This window comes from Podarcis erhardii (assembly GCF_964252035.2).
Source record: "Podarcis erhardii genome assembly, chromosome: 5".
NCBI lineage: Eukaryota > Metazoa > Chordata > Lepidosauria > Squamata > Lacertidae > Podarcis > Podarcis erhardii.
In genome coordinates this window covers 22,304,743-22,327,287 of record NC_138509.1, presented here as the reverse complement: position 1 = coordinate 22,327,287, position 22,545 = coordinate 22,304,743, and the positions used below count along the sequence as shown (strand labels likewise).

Genomic DNA, 22,545 nt, shown 5'->3' with positions numbered 1-22,545 from the left:
TGCGTTTGAGCAAAATCTGTCCAGCGTTAGCATTTCATGTTCAGGCTGTTTATCCACAAAAATGGATTTAACCCCCCCCTCCCCCATGCAGAGCTGAATCATTCTTGAGAATCACATGTGAATTATTATTTGCCATTGGCTCAATTAAGCATCAGCTTCTGTATCTAGTTCTCTATTTAGTGATTATATTCTGAAACATACTGGCAACAATAAGCATGCAGCTTTCATGTTTCAGAAGGAGCAAAGCACATATATTGGTGATACTCCTTCTCCTCACCTCAGAAAGCTGACGTTGTATTCTCTGCACCCCAAATGTGTGCAAAACAAAGAGAGTCTCATTGAAACCTAGCCAATGCATGTGATACTATTTGTTGTATTTTTCAGGAAGTTCTTGTCCTTGAAAGGCATTTGCAAATTATCTTAAAAATGATTCTGACATAACAGATGTATCAGTCCCACTCAATATAGCTTCAAGCATGTTGGGATTGTCTGCTAACCACTGCCTTGTATTTCTTTCTGTTTTTATTTTGCCATGTTTAGCACACAGCTTTCTTCGAGATGTTGACACTTTTGCTAAATGTATCATTCAAAGAGACAAGAACGGTTCAAGTTGAGATATACCTGCTTTCCTCCCCTTTCTTTTTTAAAAAGAACAACCCAAGAGAATATTGCAGGTTGTCCAGAATTTCACCATGCTTACTCACTGGTGCTATAAGGGCTCTTTCAAGTGTGAATATGTATATAAATCCAGAATGCCCTTTGAGAATAGTCAGATGAGGGTCAAATTCACATGCTTTTATTTCCAAATCTCCTGTGCAATGATGATACAAAATTGACACACATTCAAAAACACATTAATAGAAATCTCCTTGAATAAAAACTAATCTCTACAGTTGGTCAATTCTGACACGAGTATTTTGGGAGGAGGATGGCAGAGAGAAAGAAGTCTTAGAATTCCAAGAAATAGAATAACAACAACAACAACAACAACAACAACAACAACAACAACAACAACAACAACACCACCACCACCACAACAACAACAACAATTTATTATTATTTATACCCCGCCCATCTGGCTGGGCTTCCCCAGCCACTGTATTGTTTTGCAGTCTCTTTGTTTATGTGTTGAGGAATATTTTTCTGCTCTGCTTCATGAAAAAATAAACATTTTAGTGTGAATAAAACATACTGCAGCACTATGGAGATAAGTAACCTTCACTAACTTCTGAAAAGAATGTACAAACAACAAATGAAGTTTTCTTTCTTCCAGAAGATGTGTTTTTGTATGTGTGTGCTTGCACAAAACCACCTCCCTCACTGAAAAAATACCCCAACCCCCACCCTCTGACATCTTAATAAACCCCTTATCTCCCTTCCAAGTGTGTTTTTTTTAACAATTAGCTACTAACTGCAGACGGTATAAGAAAAGTTCGCACCTTATACTTAAAACAGAAGGCTGCCACCCCCAAACTTGATGATTCATACAAATGAATATGTGAAATTTAACTCCCTTCTTCAACTGCTTTTGACCTTTATTGCCCTTTTAGGAGTCTCAGATGTATGAATGCATTTTAAGGCACCAATTTTGAACACTGCATATCCACACACGGAAATCATTCATAAACTAGAAAAGGGGGGAGGAACCCTTGCGCTTTTATTTTTGTACAGGAAATCCTTTTGGCGTTATAGTATTATATCTACTATACATAGTCAGACTGCATTCCAACTGCCAGTGCCTACAGCATGGGATATTAATGGGAAGTGGGGGAAATTACGATACAAACAAATGATTTTGACTGCTTTTCAAATGTAATCTGCATCCTTCAATCTGACTGTGGACAGCTGATCCAAATTTACTAATAAATGTAAAAAATAAAAAATAAAAAGCAGCCTCCAGGCAGACAGCTGGTTGACAGAATGTACATTTTTTAAAAGAAAACCCCTGTATTTACATCGAGACTATTCATTTCAGCAGCCAAAGACGACCACAATGCCAGTGCATAATGAAAAAAGGTTATTCTTTAATGCCAACCTCAGTCAAAGAATATTTGCATCACTGTGCACAGACGTATGCATGTGTATAACAGGAGGTCACCCAAGGATCAACCACCAAAAACAATCACTCTTTACCTCAGCATTAATACTATTTATTTCTTTAAAATTAGTGGGGAGTGCCCAGATCGGGGATTTGTAAAAACCCACAAGTACCATGATATTTAAATGCAAAATGCAATCTGTGAGTTTGGACTCATCACACCCAAAAAATGGGCGGTCACACCACAGTCAAATTTCAGCCCACCATCCTGAATCAAAATGGTGCCCAGCACCCAAAAGTCAATGAAGACTGCCGCCTGCACTTTAGCAACCCTCATGTTGAGTTTGGTGGCGATATCTCAAGAGGTGTCCAAATCTATTCCAAATAAGTCACATCAAAGTCATATTTAAGTCCACCATCTTTATTTAAAATGGCCCCCAGTATTCAGTGACAAAGTCTGCTGGACCCACCTTGGGAACCTTTGTGCCAAGTTTTGTGATTAGACCTTGAGAAACAGCTGAACCTATGTAAAAAAAAAATAGAAAAAGAAAAAGTGCCTGCCAGCTTCTCTAGTTTATCTTAATAAAATGGAAAGATAATTGCTTCATAGTGGTTTTTTTGTGATACTTTATGTTTCATTGGGGACGCGGGTGGCGCTGTGGGTTAAACCAGAGTCTAGGACTTGCCGATCAGAAGGTTGGCAGTTTGAATCCCCATGACGGGGTGAGCTCCCATTGCTTGGTCCCTGCTCCTGCCAACCTAGCAGTTTGAAAGCATGTCAAAGTGCAAGTAAATAAATAGGTACCACTCCAGCGGGAAGGTAGACGGTGTTTCTGTGCGCTGCTCTGGTTTGCCAGAAGTGGCTTAGTCATGCTGGCCACATGACCCGGAAGCTGTACACTGGCTCCCTCGGCCATTAAAGCGAGATGAGCGCCGCAACCCCAGAGTCATTCAATATTACATTCCATATTTTAATAATCTTCCAATAAGTTGTGAATCTTAATATAGACTCTGATTAACAAATGCCTTATAGAAAAGACTTCTTTCCCCTTACTATATATTGTGACAATGCAGAAATAAGGATACCCAGTTCCATCGCTGAGGGTAATGCGAACTGCTCAATTTTGTGCTTCTTTCCTATTTGACATTTGTTGTTTTGTGCCAGGTTCCAGTCCCCGATACCTCCAGTTAAAGATAGCATGGCTGATAAAGACCACCACATGACTGATCATTGAAAAAGCTGCTAAAGGTCAAAGTAGGTGGTTCTGAGCCAGATGGACCAATGGTCTGAGTCACTGGAAAGGCAGCTTCATATAAGGAAGTGAAGGGAAAGTAAAGAAGAGGGCTTATGCTCGGTCCTTTTTCGCAGCAACATGGGGAACATTTCACAGGCATACAGAAAAACTTAGCAGATGGAAATGCAGGAGCAGGGCATTTAATTTGTATTAATAGCACAGATTTAGACATCTTTGTAATGTTTACAAAAGCAGACAGAATGTCTCTTGGAGCTATGAGTAATGCTTAATATCCTTGAAGTGATACATTGATCAGGATGCAAGAATGAGATTTTATTCTGTCTTTAAAAAAATATGAAATAAACAAAAAAATCCTTGTCCGTTTTGGGAACAGATCCTCCCCTTGGACCTGGGGAATTACAACTGAAGATTATGGGGTTACCATAATGAAGGTGATGAGACGGAAAATAAGGTTCCCCCCCAAAAAAATTTGCAGCACTGTTGATTCCTCTAAGAACATCAGCTCAAAATATTTCAGCTTTGGTACAGCACAGTAATCCATAGGAAATCAATCCAATATTATTCAGAGCCCAGTTGCTTTGTTAATCACGGTAATCTTACTCCGATAATAATTTTAAGCAAAAGAAAACATTTCAATAATTGTTTCTGTACTTAAGATAATAAGAGTCATCAGTTCATTTTCTTAGCAGAACATATGGCCATTTTGTGAACTAAATGCCTTGTTATCACTACAGGAAAATGAGGCATTAGGCCATATGAAGCTAAATTAAACATGCAATACAAATACAACATTGTGGGTTTTATTTAACTAAGCTTTATTCAGAGAAGACCCATTGAAGTTAATGGGCCTAGCTTAGCCACAATTGTCCATTTCAATGGGTTTACGCTCAATACAGCTTAGTTGAGTACCATGCTGCATACTTCACCATTATTCTATAGGCTTTTCAGCGGTGTGATATTCTTAATAAAGAATGCCTCACATCTCCATTTTCATCAGTCTTCATTGGGCTCTTTTGAGGGGCTGGGTCTGTCTACTTTGGGGCTCTTTGTTTTGTGTTTGTCTGTTTACTGACCTGAACTTCTCCATAGCTCACTGGATGTGAGGGCGATCTGGCTGCTACATCTGTCACCCCATTGATCGCCAGGGTTGATTCGGCTGATCTGGCTGGCTTGGCGGGTGTCCCCTCCCTCCCTCACCGCTCCATGTGCATCCCTCCCGAAGCTGCGCGCTTGGTGGAAGAGGACGACCATCCCAGATAGAAGGAGTGTACCGTTCTTCGGTCAGGGGTATACGATAGCTGCGCTCCCCTGCTAGAACCTCCAAACCAGCTCCATAGCTCACTATTTTGATTTCAAATCTGCCAGCAGTCAGCCATCAGAGCTTACAATTATTAGAAGGAAGTGGTGATGAAGATATCAAAGGAATTCTGAGGAAAGAATTTGAGGCTTGAGAAATTAGGTGTTGAAAGCGACAACTGAAGGTGCAGCTAAATTATTTTCTTCTAGGCTCACTGTGCAAAGCAGTTTTAGCTGAGTGTCTCCAAGGACTGATATGTTGGAGAACTGGAACCTTTATGGCCTGTATAAAGTGATTATGATCCTGGGCTACATAACTGGATTGGGTCACCTCTCTGCCCTCCCCCCATTCTATACAGTGGCGAAGCATGAGCATTGTTCCAGAGTATTTTTCATTCTCATGTATATTATATCTATTTGAAAAAAGATTGGTTAATGAAGAAATTATATATCTTTCTACTCACGAGTGTTGAACTAATTGGCTGATGATGAATTTGAGCAAACAGTAGTTGTTATCTGGAAACACTGTTCAGCAGGGTTCAGAGTTGAACATCGGAATCGGACATTTGCTGATTATACAAAGCTTCACAGCTTGCTCTCCGCTGGGTAAAATCTGGCACCGTGATTCATTTAAGGACTTTCAGAGACTTTCAGGAACTTCAGTTTGTTAGTTTTGATGTTTTGAATTAATCCATAAAGTTTTTCACATTGTAATTGTTTCTGGCCATCGTGTTGCATTTGATATTTTTGACTCCCACCATTCTATATAGTGGCAAAGCTACCTGCTCCGGCACCGGGAACAACGTACAGCCGGGGGTGTGGATGGCGCACGTCCCAGGGGGCGTGATGCACCACTATTGGGGGGTGCATCTCAGGGCTGCGCAGCAAGCAGTGCATGTCTCTGGGTGTGTGCAGCATGTGGCGCACATCCCAGGGGTGCACAGCGAGCGCCAAGTCTACTGGGGTGGGTGTGGTGGCACCACCCCGATGGCACTCGGGGCGACCTGCCGCCCCCGCCCCCACCGTTGTCCGCCAGTGATTATATATGCTATAAAGACTTCCCAGTGTGGATTGATATATGTATACAGTATTAGAATTTATCATTACAACTTTAGTTTGTTCTATGTGAATTAGTATTCAATTTTATAAGATTATTTCAATCTTGGTAAGTTTTCCATTTTTGGTTGAAAGTGTGTGATGAAAACAAAGCAAAAAGTCTGAGACTGTAGGCCATGAAATAACTTTAAGCTTTATACATCCAGACCAAAAGAGACACACCTGAAATGCAGGAATTCCTGTCCCTCTTCTTTGAGTGTCTTATTCTTGCAGTAAAGACGGCTTGGTGATACATCATTTCAATTAAACATTCTAAATGTCACTCACTGGTAGCTCACCACACTTTACCCACTTTTGAAGTCTCATTCATTCAGAATGTCTGACAGAATGTCTGAAACATGGAAAGAACAGGAGACTGTGTGCCAGAAATGATTGAGAAGACGTTAACCCTTACACTGCCATCCAATTTCTAAAAAGGCTCATCCCCCCTTTTTTTCAAATTGGTTCCACAGGCATTTTATCTGGGGGTGGGGTGGGGGGTTGTATAGTGATGGTTAACTGTTCTATGAATGAGCAAGGGACCAGACTACTTTAGACCATAGTCAACAAAACTGCCCATTGCCATACAGTTAGAAAGATGTAGTCCGCCCACCCCCTTTGAGAAATGTTACTAATATAACTTATTGGCGAGGAACAACAACAAAAATGTAATGAGTTTTAGTTGCTCCTGATAAACACCAGAAGACTTAACAACAAGCAGACCCAAACCCATATAAAACAAAGAGTCTGTGTGTGTCTAAAATAACCATGTCTTTAAAAAAACCCCAGAAGCCTTCCTTTTAGGAATTCTAGGTACTGAAATCCAAAGGGAGCAGAAAAGACTGTTTATGTATGCAACCATGGCTGTGTAGATGTCATTGGCCCAGAGATGGAAAGAAGATAAAGTCCCTACCAGAGAAGAATGGCAGATCATGTTGATGGATTATGCCGAAATGGCTAAAATAACCGGAAGAATCAGAAATCAAAAAGACCAAAATTTTAATAAGAAATGGGGGAAATTTATAATTGATCTTAAAAACCATTGTAAACAGTTAAAATCGTTAGTAGGATTGAAATAACACTTGTAGTTTAATGGTGAATTTTTGACACAATGGAGAGGTAAAAGATTTGTATTATTATAAAAGATACAGGAGGAGAGGATTAACAATAGGACCCACAAAGGGTCCCACTTGTAGTTTAATGGTGAATTTTTGACACAATGGAGAGGTAAAAGATTTGTATTATTATAAAAGATACAGGAGGAGAGGATTAACAATAGGACCCACAAAGGGGGCGGGGAGGGAGCTTTCTCCATCCTGGGAAGGCAGGGAAAGTGAAGGTCTGAGACTGTTCCACAAGCTGCATGTGCTTACCTGACCTGTTGGATGTGTTGTGGAATGAGGCCTTCAGGATCTCCAGCCATCAGTTTTCAACCTGAGTAGCTGTGCAATGTAGCTCAGGATCTAAATTAGACCATATCCCTCTATAGGACAGAATGATTAGGACCCTTTGCATGCTATCCACATACAAAGATCCAGATTGCAGCCTAGTATCTGAAATTAAATATTATGTAAGTTGTGGAACAGATCAATATCACTGTTTTTTAAAGGCCATAGGAAAGGAATTACATCATTGTGTGCTATGGCCTCAGTGGACTTTAGCCAGCACAATGAGCCTAGATATCAGCGTTTTCAAAAACCACTCCAATGTTTGAACACCAACACTGGACAGCTACTTGCCACAGCAACCCACCATTAATCTATCTAATTCCTAGCTATCTATACCAGTTAAACAAATGAAACCTCTACCCACAGCAGAGATGATCCTCCTGGACACTGTCAGCAGCCCCAATGAGAACAAGAGCTATGTCAGCTCTTCCATCACAAGTCCATTGTGAAGTCATGTGTGAGTGAAGTCACAGCCATGCTGAAGATAAAGCATTGTCTACCTCTGTAGCTCTGCCTTATCTTTGTGTAGAGGTCATGGTCTTGTGACTCCCAAGGGCAAATACAGTGAGACAGTAGGAAAAGGGAGCGAAGATGAAACTCACAAGCTCAGAATGCCCAATGATGAAAAGAAGTAGTATTGGGGCAAGGGGGAGAAACCTCCAATTGCTTCTGGTATGTTTTTGAGAACAATTCAAGGTGCTTATGCTCACATTTAAAGCTCAATATGGCTTAGCACCCAGGAAAATGAAGTTATACATTCTCAGTTCCACTTACTGAATCATAGAATCATAGAATCATAGAATCATAGAATCATAGAGTTGGAAGAGACCACAGGGGCCATTGAGTCCAACCCCCTGCCAAGCAGGAAACACCATCAGAGCACTCCTGACATATGGTTGTCAAGCCTCTGCTTAAAGACCTCTAAAGAAGGAGATCCACCACAATCCTTGGCAGCAAATTCCACTGTCGAACAGCTCTTACTGTCAGGAAGTTCTACCTAATGTTTAGGTGGAATCTTCTTTCTTGTAGTTTGGAACCATTGCTCCGTGTCCGCTTCTCTGGAGCAGCAGAAAACAACCTTTCTCCCTCCTCTATGTGACATCCTGAAGTCATATTTGGAGTTGGTGACCAGAAAGAGCCATCTCAGTGGTGTTCCTTGCCTGTGGAATTCTCTCCTGGTGCCAACATTATTGTGTGTTTTTTGGCATCAGGCAAAGGGGTATTTAGTCTCTCAGACTCTTTTATTATTGAAATTTTTACATGCTGCTCTTCCAGAAACCTTCAGGATAAAATATAAATAATGTTAAATAAGTAAGAAAATAGAAAGCAGGATTTTCTTTTATCGGTCCTGAACCTACTGCCCGCTGCTTAGCTCTACTGAGCAATCCCAAGTTATAGTTATGGGTGAGGAGGAAGAGAATCAGCTATCATACCAAGTAGAGTACACAATGGCTCAACAGACAGACCTGCAGTGAACCCTTGTTCATGAGTCCAGAAAGATCTTTATTTAATAAGAGGTGACTGTCGGCTGTCATTTCATGAAGAGAAAACTGTCATGTGAATCAGACTTTAAAGAATGGGAAATATGGCTGGAAACAGACAAAAGATTTTGAGAGAGTTGAAGGCAGTATGACAGATGCTCTGTTACCCTTAGGACATACAGACATTTCTTAGCTCACTCTTGTCTCTCATCAAATAAATTTTGAAACTGGCAAACCTTTGTTACCACTGGTGATAGTGGGATAAAAGATGTGTACAAGAGGCAATGATTTATGTCTCAATACAGCCTTCAGTTATTTTGGGGAGGGGTGTTCTTCCTTCTCCTGACTTGGTGCACCTTATTTAGAGTTAATTCCTACAAACAAGATTTCAAAACCTGTTGGAATATATTCTCACCTTAAAACAACTTAGAGCTCCATCATTGAGAGCACACTCAAAGCATGTTTTGCTCAAGGTGATTTCATTTCCCCCAATTACTATGACACTTTTGATTCTGTGTGGAGGAAGAATGGGGTATACTCATTCAGAGAAAAATTGCTTCCTACCATGTTGCTTACTCAAGTGGGAATTGCTATTACCCTGTGCAATGGGGAGGAGATCCTTATTTTTTAATACGTCTGTAAAATAAATTCAGATTGTTTCCTTAATAGAAATGTCAATCTCAATAGCCAAAAGATCTCTTCAAGAAGGTGGGGCACTTTTTTTGAAGTGTACATTGAACCACCAGCATTAAGATTGGTATCTTTGAGAGGAGAAATAGCTATTTTAGTGAAAGGATTCATATTTTCCTATTTGAAATATCCATCTGTTCCGCAAATGCAAGATACAGCATTTTAGCAGCAAGCATAGTTTGTTTATTTACTCCCTTCCATCTTTAAAGATATTCATCTTTTTATACGTGAGCTCCCCTCTCTATGCTATTTGATTCGGCTGTTGAAAATTATCCTGATTCACAGTGAATTTTGTACCATAGAGTTCCATAGTGACTTATTTCCTATGGGCCTGATTGGAGCCTGTTCTGGACAGACACAGTAAAAAGGCCAAATCCAAAATGGTTAATTGCTTAGCAAAAGACCATCCTCAGTCATACAGCGGTACAATGGATATCACTCAAAATAAGAATAACATAATCCATTGCAATAGCAGTAAAAGAGAAAGTAGGCTAGCATCAGACCCAGCTGAGAATAAGCCCGACCCTGTAAACTCTTAGATTTGGTTGAGTAGCTATTTAGTTAATAAAGTGTTTTTTTCCTTAATTGGTCTATTGCCTTCAGAAAACACAGTTTGATTACCTCCTGGCTGATTTAAAGCTTAAGAGTAATCAAGGTTTCGAGGATACATAATCAAAGGCTTGGTATCGAAAGGCACTAGAAACTGAGTCACTGATTAGCAGTAGATTCAAGCTGGACCAAAAGTTGCTCAAACAAAGCATCACTGTCTTATTGAATTAATTTCTACATGATAGTGGTGGTCACTAGTTAAGCCTGCTTTTTAAAAAGGATTAGATAAATCTCTGGTCTATTAATAAACCATTAGCCATGACACATGAGGCCAGCAACAAAACGTTGCAGTGGATCCCATCTCCTAACACCAGTGTTTGTGTTTAATTGAGTTGGAATCACTGCCAGATTTGAGGCCACGGGGCAGGTGCCTAAAATATGAGGCGGTCGAGGGCTGCTTCACTGTCACCCCCCACCACTCCTCATTCCTCATTCCCTTGCTAAATTTGAAATTTTGTTGAAGCCTTGGCGTCCTGTTCTTGATTTTGGTGATTTTATAAGAACACCTTGCAATGGTGTTACAGTGGAGGAACAGTGTCAGACAAGTGCTCACTCAGTACCAACTAAGCCCATCAGCCAGGTTAGAACAGCTGCCCAATTAACCTCATTTAGGCTCAACATTTTACTGCTCAAAATTTCAGCTTAGCCCTAGTATCAAAGACCGAGGCAGAATCTCGAATTGTGAAATGTTGTAGGTTTGGCTGACTTTCCATTCAGCAGAGTTTCTATATCCTCCCTTCATTTTTATCTTGGAACTTTAAAGGTATTTCCCAATCCCTGCAGGATAACAGCTAATTATTTCAATAAAGAATCACATTTCATTTTAATGCTGTTTTCTGCAAGATTCAGATAATCCTCAAAAGCCAAGGCAGTGCAAATATAGAAGGATCGTGTAAATTCAAGGAAAAATACATACCAGAATCCCATGATGTACCGAGTCCACAATTTCTCTAATGAACCCCAAGTTTATTTCAGTAAACTTGAATCTATGCCTGACCAGAGTCTCCATGTGAATGAAGTGGTATAACCATACAAATTGCCTTAATAAGCATTGTCAAAGCAGCAAAAAGGTTCAATGTGAAGGATGAAGATAAGAGATGTTCACTCAGATTTAAATAAGAGCTGGGCTCTGAGTCAGTGAGCCTCAGAGTTCCTTTCATGCAGCTGAATGCAAGTTTTGATAATGGAATATTAGTCATTTGGGGAGACACTATTCTCTGTTGTTTGGCCAATGTTGCCATTTATATGAGACACCTGAACATTTCTCAGGCATGTCCAAAGTCCATTTTGGGGGCCTAATCTGGCCTGGCGGTTGGTTTCATCCATCCCCTGTGGCACTTGATTTCCTAGGGTAGAAACCTAAAAAAACCCTCAACAACTTAAATCCTAAAAAAAGGTCAACAACTTCACTTCATCAAATCTGGTTTGGACACCACTGCCTGAAAACTGAAAACACAAATTCAAAATGGTGTGTGGGGAAAAAACTTTATGCTCTGCAAACTGAACTCCACATTATAAAACTTAAAAAAAATAATAAAACTTTTTTTTAAAAAAAACTTTATAAAACTTAAAAAAAAAAAATATCCTGGGAAATAAACATTCAGGAAGGTATTATTACAGTATGCAGCCAATCACATTCTGATGATCTAAGTCAGCCTTTCTCAACCTGTGGGTCCCCAGATGTTGTTGAACTACAACTCCCATCACCCCTAGCTAGCAAGGCCAGAGCTCAGGGATGATGGGAGTTGTAGTCCAACAACATCTAGGGACCCACAGGTTGAGAACCACTGATCTACGTAGAAGTGCAGTCAGCTGAGGAAGTATGGGCATTCTAAATGAAATATAAAGCATGGACTTACCCAAAGTGATTGTCCTATTGATTTGAATGCAGACTTTTTCCATATTGCCCTAATTCTGTTTGCGCTAGTTGCATTGGGCCCAATTTAAGGTGCTACTGTTAGTGTGTAAAGCCCTATATAATTTAGGATTTGGGTATTTTATGGTAAAGTTTGACCCTGAGCTCAATTGAGGGGGCTTCATTTGCAGGCCTGCTGGTGAAAACCATGGTTTGGATACTCTGGATCTCCTCCTAGACTAGGCATGTCCAGCCACAATGATGTTGACTTTCTGTCACATAGTGAAGACTTCCCCCCAATTTTTTTTTTGAGGGGGGGGTGAACTGATTAGTCTACTGTGGTCTTTAGATTCCCTATTTTATTGCATTCATTAGAGTATATTATATTACCCCAATAATCTTAATAGCATTGGGGGTTTTAATGTATGTATTGTTTGATTATGACTGGAAGCCACTTTTGGACCTTTTGTTAAAAAGCATGGAAAAGTAAAATATTTTATCCAATGCTAAATGTGTGGAGTTTCATGGATCCACCCCCCTGCCAGATTTTGAGGCTGGAGACAAGGGGGAAATTCTGTTCTTAATGCCGAATGATGGCACAATAAATCAATCAATGGAAAAGAAGTCTGAATTTTTTTTTTTTATTATTATTATTATTATTATTTAAAAACTATGAAAAATCTTTACAGGTATTTCGGGAAAGAATTATGGGACAAAGCAATTCCTTACAACCTTTCAAATGGCTACGCTGAATATCTAGTACAGAATACAACTAGTACCCCCTAGTAGCTGGTATTCTGCTCAACATATCAATGATTTTTTTCATTGACCTTGACTCCTGTTTCTGTGGCCACTTTGCTGAGAGTTGACTGTAAGTGCTCACTGTTTCATTCAATTACAGCTTTAAATTGGTGATTAGCCAATTAATCCTCACAGAACCCGGAGGGATTCAAGTGTTATTGAAATCTGCAAAGTGTTTTTGAAGATATCAAAGAAAATTCAAGTGCAGCATCCTCAACGTGAGTAAGACCATTACAATAATGAACTTATTTGAAGGGCAATCCACAATAACAGCTGCCGAGAAATGAAGCCCTTTTACATAAAGAAACACACATTGTGTTGGCTTCATGGAATCCTATGTCAGCTTTAAATATAGAATGTGCAAACCAGGTCATACATTTTTGCAAAACAGAACACTGCATATATTTATGCAGCAGTTCAGAAGTAGTCAGAAAACATTATTTTAATATGATAGCCTTAACTCTAGACACTTCAATCCAGTAACTGTTTTGTTCAATATTTTTGATGTTTTAGTAGCCAGCAAAAAAGATGGGTGACTATTACAACCAACTTTAAGTTTTAAAGAAAAGAGGAAATCCAACGGATCATACTTTTAAGTCAAGTGGGTAGGACTTGTGCCTTTTACATATGTATATACTTGAATGAGCACTTTAGGTGTTGGTTTATTGCTGTTTTTATATTTGAGTATTTTGAATGTAGAGTTTGGTTTTGGGGATAAATTTATTTTGGTATGTACTTCCATTCAAGGAGTGATGGGGTCTGTTGGGACATGTTTCTACACCAAGACAGAAGTGTGTGGGATTCTTATCCAAGAGATGCTGTTTGCAGATGAAGCATTGCCAATAGCATACTCCGAGGAATATCTACGGAGACACATCAATCTTTGCCCAAGCTTGAATGGAGCCTCACCACCAGTCTCACAAAGACCAGCATCCTGGGTCTAGACATCATCGGCACTCCATGCGTGAGCACTGGTGACCACATGTTTGAAGTAATAGACAACTTTGTCTTCCTCTCCATCAATGCTGAGCTGGACTAGCTTCTTGGCAAGGCAACTACAGCAATGGCTTACCTCTCCAAAAGGGTATGGAATAATGTGATGCTAATGTTCAATACCAAGATGAAGGTCTACCAGGCTTGTGTGCTGAGCACGCTGCTTTGTGGAAGTGAGTCATGGGCAACTTACACCCTCCAGGAGTGACATCTCAATGTCTTACGTATGTGCTGTGTGTGGAAGATTTTGGGTGTCACATGGCAGGACAGAGTCTCAAACAAAGATGTGCTCTCCCAAGTTCACATTCCCAGCATGCTTTCACTTCTGTCTCAGGGGCATCTTCACTGGCTTGGTCATATACACGGAATGGAAGGTGGCAGGGTCCCCAAGGACATGCTCTATGGCAGGCATAGGCAAACTCGGCCCTCCAGATGTTTTGGGACTACAGCGCCCATCATCCCTAACCACTGGTCCTGTTAGCTAGGGATGATGGGAGTTGTAGTCCAAAAACATCTGGAGGGCCGAGTTTGCCTATGCCTGCTTTATGGGGAGCTGGTTTCAGGCACTAAGCCTATTGGCAGACTAAATCTGCATTACAAATGTGCCTGCAAACATGACATGAAGGCTGGCAGCATTAACCTGCCATTTGGGAATCCCGGTAGATGATTGTGGTGCTTGGAGACAGACACACATTATTTGATTGGAGAACTGCACAGCAAAATTCAAAGAAGAGCAAATCTGAAGGATGGCTGTGTTTCGAAAAGTGCAAGTTAATTAGATTCACCTTTAAATGTGAACAATATCTAATTTCTTTCCCATCCCAAGTGGTGAGGTGCAGGTTTCTGTGTCTCCTGCTACCATGTGCTCAACTTTTAATGTGACCCAAAGCATGTGCACTCCAAGTAGGCCCTGACTATACAAGCAAAAAAATAAAAATAAAAGTTGGATAGTACTCATTCGTAAAGTCTAATCACACAGTGATTTAGTAGTGGTGATTGCTTCAGATTGCACATTAATGGTGGCTGGATCAATGCTTCCAAGGACCAGTGTTGAATTTTCTCTTTGCTAGCTTGGTGTGAGAGATATCCAGAATGCCTTTGTGAAATCTCATTGTTATTATCTCTTTTTTGCTTTTCTCAGAATAATCCGGATGCTTCCTTCCAAAGAGGAAAGCCAAATTTACATTGAACTTGCTTTCTACATAGAAAGTCTCCCCAACCCCACGGTCCCCGAGTCACAACAGAACTTCCACTGCTGATCCAAGTTTCATCTACTATGTCCAAACTATCATCAATACTGCTGGAAGGTCTGGGTTGAACTTTCCTATTTCATAGGAATGTGTAACAATGTGTGTGGGGAGGGGGTGAAACATCATTGACAATTACCACCAGGATATTCTGTATGCTAGAAACAGATAACTCCCAAAGTTATGCTTTGAGCCTAATGACATTGGATTCCTGCAAAAAGGCATTTGTAAGAAATGGTATAAAGTGGTGATGATGCATACAGCATGTAATTGGAAGTCTCCAAAGCAACCATACAGATAGCAGGGGTTAATAAAGTTTGGGACACTCTGCTTTATGTGCAAACTTAAGCAAACAATGAAATCAAATTGTTTTACAAAATAAATATGGCACCAAGATTCTCTGTTTGTTTTCCTGCCTTTAAGATGCTGATCAAATTCCAGTCAGTTACAGATGCCTGTATTTTTTTCTGACTAGGATGTATATATGATATATAACTTATATATACTATAGTTAGGGAGCTAGTTGTCCCAGAAGCATAATATATTAAAGACTGCAATAGGCGGCTTTCTTTATTCCTTAGGTGAGCTTTTTGTACTGGTGTGTGATATATATGTGTTTTCCTTGCTTATATTTGGAATTATGTTTCAAAATAAAAAAAAATGTATGGGGGAGGCAGGGGAAGAGAAGACACCAAGGGCACACACAATTTGACTAAAACCCTGCCATTTTCAATTTATTATTATTAATTTGAGGGTCCCAGTTAAGGGATGGGGCATTTTTGTGCTTCCTTCCTCAAAATTCCTCAGATTCCTTGACTATGCAGGAGCCTGCAAATCCACCTGTTTCACTTTAAGTTAAACTAGAATGAATAGTGGGTCATATTTTCATACCCTCAATGCTCAAGTGACTCAGTGTCACCCTAAGTTACTTCACTGTTGTGAGGGGAAATGGTCTGAAAGCAATGAAATAGAGAATGTGCTTTTCCTGTTGTCCTTATTTGTTCAGAGCCACTCGTATAATAGTTCTTTACAGCAGAAATGGTTAGAAGGTGATCACACTGTTTAACTGGGGTGGTTCATATGTTGGCAAAACTAGTAATTTTCTGGGGCATGACTCCTCAGAACCTCACTATATTCACAAAACAGCATGTGCTGTTTTGTTCAGCTGTGGCTTGCAGGAGAGCCTCTTTAAGGCAGGTCCATCAAGTTGGCTCAGAATCAAATCAGATCCAACAAAGCAAAGCACATCAGGACCTGGATAGCTCTGAGTGAGCTTTACTGGCTGAGCTGTAGGAGATGTTGTCTCAGCAAAGGACCAGAGTCATCTGAAGAATTAAGAAGGCTAGCAGGACCCCCCTTCCAGTAGTTGAACTGTATGCAATCCCTAAAGGGCCTGCAGCTGACTCCAGCATGGCTGTGGATCAGGAGATGCTACAGGAGAGTCATTCCCAGAGTATGAGGATGGAGAACCATGTTTTCTGGCTTGGATGATGTAGGAGGAGTGCTGAGGCCCTCCAGAGTGTAAACTGTGACTCAGCCTGTACTCAACCTGAGTCCTCATTGGGATAACTAGGCAGGCTGCTAGGATCAGGCCCAGAATGGCAAGTTGTAGGATTCAGTGGGCAAGTTGGTAAAATGCAGGGGAAAGTGGGGGAGGGGAGAGAGAGGACAGCCAAGCTCTCTATTCTCTATTATCATCTAGTTCCATGATAACAAAGGAACATTCCATGTTGCTTAACAGGTGTCAGAACTCTGAGACATGAACCGAGTTCCTTATGGTCTATGTCACAATGCCAAATGAGTTGCCAAGAATTGCGTGTGCTCAAGCCTAAAGGCTATACAACGCAGCCAGCAGATAGGACCACCAATTTCATGTCCCTGATTTAACTGAACATTTTACAGGGTTTGTCCTTAGAAACAAAAGAAAATTGCTCCCATTCTGAATCATCTGCCCAAGACTACCCAGGGAATACATAAACTGGTTGTATTTTGAACCCAGGTCTCCTTTGTAGAAGTCCAATTATCTGTCCACTGAATGACTTTGACTTTTAAAGCAATTGCTAAAGGTGGGGGAGACATGCTTCATTGACAAGCTATCTTTCCGACTTCCAATAATACCCCATATTGATCACCACAGGTAATTTCAACCCTTTCTGTAAGGAAAGGTCAGTTCTCTGTACTTTGAGACTGGGAATGCTGTCGTAGTAATACTGGTGCATTATTTTATAAATAGTCAACTCATTACTGTTTCAATTGAGAAATGCTAACACTTCAAACTTTCCAGCACCAATCATGCTCAATCTAGACTCTAAATAAAACAAATCTGGAAAGTATCCCAGGGCAGGCCTTGCCAGAACCATTGTTCGCAGGTCCCAGCTGCAACATTGCATGCCAAAACTTTAGATTTTCTTTGTTCTGTTCCTCTGAACTTTACCAAGGTTAAGGCAAATTGGATTAGTTTTGCCTGCTAACAGCAACCAGGCCTGTGAATAAGCACCAATTTCTCTGGAGAACAGAATCAATGTGGACCATGGTGCTGGGGAATGAAATTTGAACCCACTATAGCATATGTACCTGGTAGAGCAAAGTTTAGTTCTTTGGAAGAGCCTACCCACTAGGGGAGAGAGGTTATGTAAGCTTTCAGAATATTTAGAATTAGCTAAATTGACAGATATAATAAGACAAAAACCAAAAAGTGAAGTAGAAAAGGAATGGGAGTGTCTAAATGAATACCTTAAAAGCCAAGGTTCGAGGACAGAAATCTGCCTGAGTCTGGAATAACCTTGTGAAGTGAAAAGATAAGAACGAGGGATTTATATCTGGATGCTAGGATAGAGATGATAAGGAAAACACAATGAGAGGTAAAGGAGGTGCTGTGGGATTGGTGGAAGTCAATGTTTGTTTTCTTTTTAATGTTTAGATTATTCATTTGTAAGGTATGGATTTTTTTGTTTTTTTGAATGTTGGTTTTTGAGTTTTGTGTATTGTTATTTTTCGATATTTTTCGTGTTGTTGTTGTGTGGAAAATACTAATAAAATTTACAATTAAAAAAATATTATTATTATTTTAAAAGGAAGAGCCTCCTCTTGGTTAACAGGTAAGGTCCTTTAGGAAGAATGCCACCAAGGAGGAAGGGCTTAATCTCTGCTCCCAGACTGAGTTCAGAGCCAGAAAGAAAGCTCATAAGCCTCCACAAGTACAAACTACATATAAAAACACAAGACACAACATTCACCAGTATAAGCTCATTATGAGAGTTCGGCTTGTGTCTTTTCTGTTCTTTAGTGTCTTTCCTGTTCTTTTTATTTCAGCTCATCTCTCTATGTTAATTTTGAATTGATTCTGACAGTCTAGTAAAATTCTCATGAGGTGATGAAACAGCACACCAGTGTCCACATTAAATGACCTGTGAGCTTGGATAGCTCCGTTGGTGAGAGCATGGTGTTGATAATGCCAATGTTGCAGGTTCAATCCACCATATGGGACAGCTGCATATTCCTGCATTGCAGGGGGTTGGACTCTATTATTCTACATAAATAATAATAATAATAATAATAATAATAATAATAATAATAATAATTTATTTATTACCCCCCCCCCATCTGGCTGAGTTTACCCAGACATTCTGGGCGGCTCCCAATCGAGTGTTAAAAACAATACAGCATTAAATATTAAAAACTTCCCTAAACGGGGCTGCCTTGAGATGCCTTTTAAAGATAATATAACCTTCACATCTGATGGGAGGGTGTTCCACAGGGCGGGCACCACTACAGAGAAGGCCCTCTGCCTGGTTCCCTGTAACCTCACTTCTCACAATGAGGGAACCGCCAGAAGGCCCTCGGTGCTGGATCTCAGTGTCCGGGCTGAATGATGGGGGTGGAGTCGCTCCTTCAGGTATACATGACTGAGGCCATTTAGGGCTTCAAAGGTCACCACCAACACTTTGAATTGTGCTTGGAAACGTACTGGGAGCCAATGCAGATCTCTCAGGACCAGTGTTATGTGGTCGCGGCGGCCACTCCCAGTCACCTGTCTAGCTGCCACATTCTGGATTAATTGCAGTTTCCGGGTCATCTTCAAAGGTAACCCCACGTAGAGCGCATTGCCGTAGTCCAAGCAGGAGATAACTAGAGCATCTAGAGATAACTACATAGATATACTCTATGTAGATATTATGTACCCACCAAAATTTTACATATGATGTAAGAACCTCAAGCATCAGTATGCAAGCTCATTTGATTTTTTTACCTGCTATCAAATTGACTTTGCTGAACCATGTAATCCTGTGTGTCCTTGTTGAAAAAAAAAAGTGTGAATGACCAAAGATGGTGGGAGTGGAGGAGGAGAGCACAAGAGTGTGGAAGCCTTTTAAAACTGTCCATGTTCTCAGTAACGCTGCATAGAAATGATGTTCATAGGTTCATTGCATGATGTTTCTTAGTTGCCAATATAATGCATGTGTGTCAAACATCCATTTTTCAGTGTGTGTTTGATGGGAGAGAGACGACATTAAAGCACCCATGAAGAGCCAGCTCCTTCAATTTTTTAAACTTGGAACTTGAATACTGAAGGGGGGGGGGGGGACAACAACGATGAGCATAGCAGTTAAGATAGATGTGGCATATCTTTTGAAAACTCTCTTCAACTTAATTGCCTATATATAGAGTGCTTTCATGGTTATCCCCAAATGCCATCTCCAGGTGACCTCTCCTGCTTATATTCATTTCCTTGGGCATCAAGAATTATGACTGCTTAAATGATGAACTTCCCTGCTTTGAGGCCAGTAAATGCGATCTGACAAGTTACTGGAACAATTTCACCTTCCTATCAATGCAGTAGTGGAGGAAAGTGTATTAAGAACAGCAGGGTCAACAGTAAGGCACCACAGTAAAGATGCGTGTATGCTCAGAAACAGTCTGGCTACGAATAGAAAACAGGCCAGTTTAAAAAGCTGAATAATAATTATTTTTTAGAAAACCCTCCAAAATTGAGGTACCAAACTTCATTGCTGAGCTGTGGATTCAAGACACTTCTAAATGAAGCAAAACCTGGACAAAAACCATGCTAGATACACCAGAGGTTGATAGTGCTCTCTTGTTTTAATCTAATTGCTAGGTGGTGTTGATGATGGGGAAACAGCCCAGAAACTGCTAATACATTGGGAAAAGGCTTCACATTTACATGGCAAACCCAATTCCTTTGAGGAACACAGGTTGCCAATGCAGATGGTGCCTTTGTTATCTTGGCAAGCGCTGCGGCATGTGTTCTTAATGAAACCAGTAGGACTAGTTGGGTGAAATGTGAGTCCAGAACCACAAGGGTTCTGCAGCAGGATGCATATGCTACACTGCACTTCCCCTTGATTCATGAAGATTATATGCCAATGTTGACAGAAGTCCAAAGAGGCTATTTGTTGGAAGCCTGTTTCACGCAGCTGATTGTGTACATAACTTATGGAAGAGGGGTGAATCTGCATGCCTAAATGCCTGACTCCATGTGAAAATGTCACACCCACCCCCCAAAAAAAATGCTTTGAGCATGTGAACATTCACCATATTTATGATTCTCTTCAGCAACATTGTTCCCCTTGATTTTTTTGCTTTTTCAGGGTCATCCTCCCAATCCACCTCCTCTTTGGATTAGTCACACACATATATATTTAAATTAAAACACATTTATTCAAAAGTTACCATACAGCTTTGTCCACTGCCCTAATATCACAGAATGATCACTCCAATCCTCAATCCCTCATCACTGATGTACATATATATACATGACAGTGATGAGGGATTGAGGATTGGAGTGATCATTCTGTCATTCTGTGAGTGTGTGTGTGTGTGTGTGTGTGTGTGTGTGTGTGTGTGAATGACTATATATATAGTCACATATATGATCCCACCTAATTAGGAGTCACATGGTAAATGGAATTATGTCAAAATACTAGGTTGCTAACCTGGCTTGGCTGTAGAATGACATCACTAACAGCAAAGAAAGCAAATAAGATTTATTTTTTTTGCCAGTGTCACAAATTTTAGTGAATGGGAACAGTTATACTAGGTGGTTTCATCTTAGACCTAGATCCCTCCCTTCAGCTTGCAGGCTTCTGAATTTTACCTGTGATAATTTGTCTGCAGCAGAGTAGGTGTTTCTATATATTGAGAAATGCTGTGGGGATGCATATCCATTGTCTACTGTCTATCCCAGAAACCTTACTGGCAGACGTACAAGTTTTGTCTGCATGATGGCTGTTAACGGAGTACCCCTCCGAAGGGTCAGAGCCAACTGGAGTACTCATTGGAAGAAAAAAGCTCATTTTGCTGACATAATGTCAGACACAAGTGAAGAGTGGAAGTCAATGGTGCATGAGAAGTATTAAACTCTGCACTGACTACCACCTCCCCTTCAAAATGTGATTGTTGCAGGACGGTTTCCTTCCCACTGCCCTTAAATAAGATTTCTGGTAAAAGATTAGTTCACACTAAAATCTCATGTCAAATTTTGAGTCAAAGTCTTCTTGCAACCATAACCGAAACACATTTGTTTCCCCCAGTTATTCTCTGTGGAGTTTTGTGACGAACATCCACTAGGTAACTCTAAGCAGATGAATATTCTGTATATATTTATAGGACTTTGATATTAGTATGTGATATGATATTTGCGTTCAACATTTGGGTCAGGATCCTCAGTGCTTTATGCATGTGTTTTTGTGTGTGCATGGGGACATCAGCAATTTTTACTTCACCTCCTGTGATTTTTACTTCACCTCCACTGCAGAAGATTAGTAATTGCAAGGAGTCTACATGCACTGGTTTCCTGTTCAGAGCTTCCACCAAACACCTGGGGCTGGAGAGCAAAGCCAGTGGGCAAGTTGTCGTTGGGCATGGGACAATGACCACATTGCTAATCTCACTTCTCTGTGTTTCTGAATAAGGCTGCAATGGAAAGACTGGACAGACAACCAAAACTGACAATGGAGAGGAATAGCATTGCAAATACCTTCAAAAACTATCAGGTTTAAAGTTTCATAGTTGAACTCCATACAGCCATGTCTCTTTGTACCTACATTAGCCTTACATTTTCCCCTACAGTACTCAATGACTTAATTTCCACAACTGAACCAAAATATCAATGTCTAACCTTCTGATAAATAGTTTCAAGGCTGTACTATGTCAAGATCTAGCAAAAATAGAAGTCCAGATTTTAAGTTGGATTCCTATGATGTGTGGAACTTCAGTCACTGTTGCTTACTGTTCCTATTTTACCAATAGGGATGCACATTCAGTGAATCCAGCCTACCTAACAGCTTCCAATCTTATAGATGCATGAAGTTTTAAATGGAGGGAAACACAGGCTGATTTGTCCCAGGTCATCTTACTACGACAGTTAATGCTGAAGGAATAAAGAAAAGGCCACAATGCAAGGCACAGGACATACAATACAGAAGAGCAAGTCAAGAAACTTTGGCAAAATGACAAAGAGCAGCAGTAAGAAGGGGGGGGCACAAAGAGGAAGAAACAAATCCCAGCCTTCATAAGGGAAGAAGCCCCAACTTTCAAACACGAACCTCCTGTTTCGTAGACTCAAAAAACAGTGAAGAATCAACACTGGACTTCATTTTATATTTTAAAAAAGAAAGAGTAAAATTGCTAACTGAAAGACTTTGATGAGTACATCCTCTTTTTCAGCTTCTGGTGTAATATGCTAGGTTGCATCTCTCTCCCCACCCCCCACCCCC

The 22,545-nt window shown here is 40.4% G+C and overlaps 1 protein-coding gene and 1 long non-coding RNA gene across 3 annotated transcripts in view; one reads left to right on the top strand and one right to left on the bottom strand.

Moving 5' to 3' along the window:
• NRG3 (neuregulin 3) overlaps nucleotides 1-22,545 on the bottom strand; it is a 619,340-nt gene that overhangs the window by 148,915 nt on the left and 447,880 nt on the right. The window lies entirely within an intron of this gene.
• LOC309342555 lies at nucleotides 7,606-15,205 on the top strand. The gene is made up of 4 exons (XR_014156900.1): nucleotides 7,606-7,805; nucleotides 12,670-12,787; nucleotides 13,317-13,653; nucleotides 14,704-15,205. It is a non-coding gene; the product is annotated as an uncharacterized lncRNA (long non-coding RNA).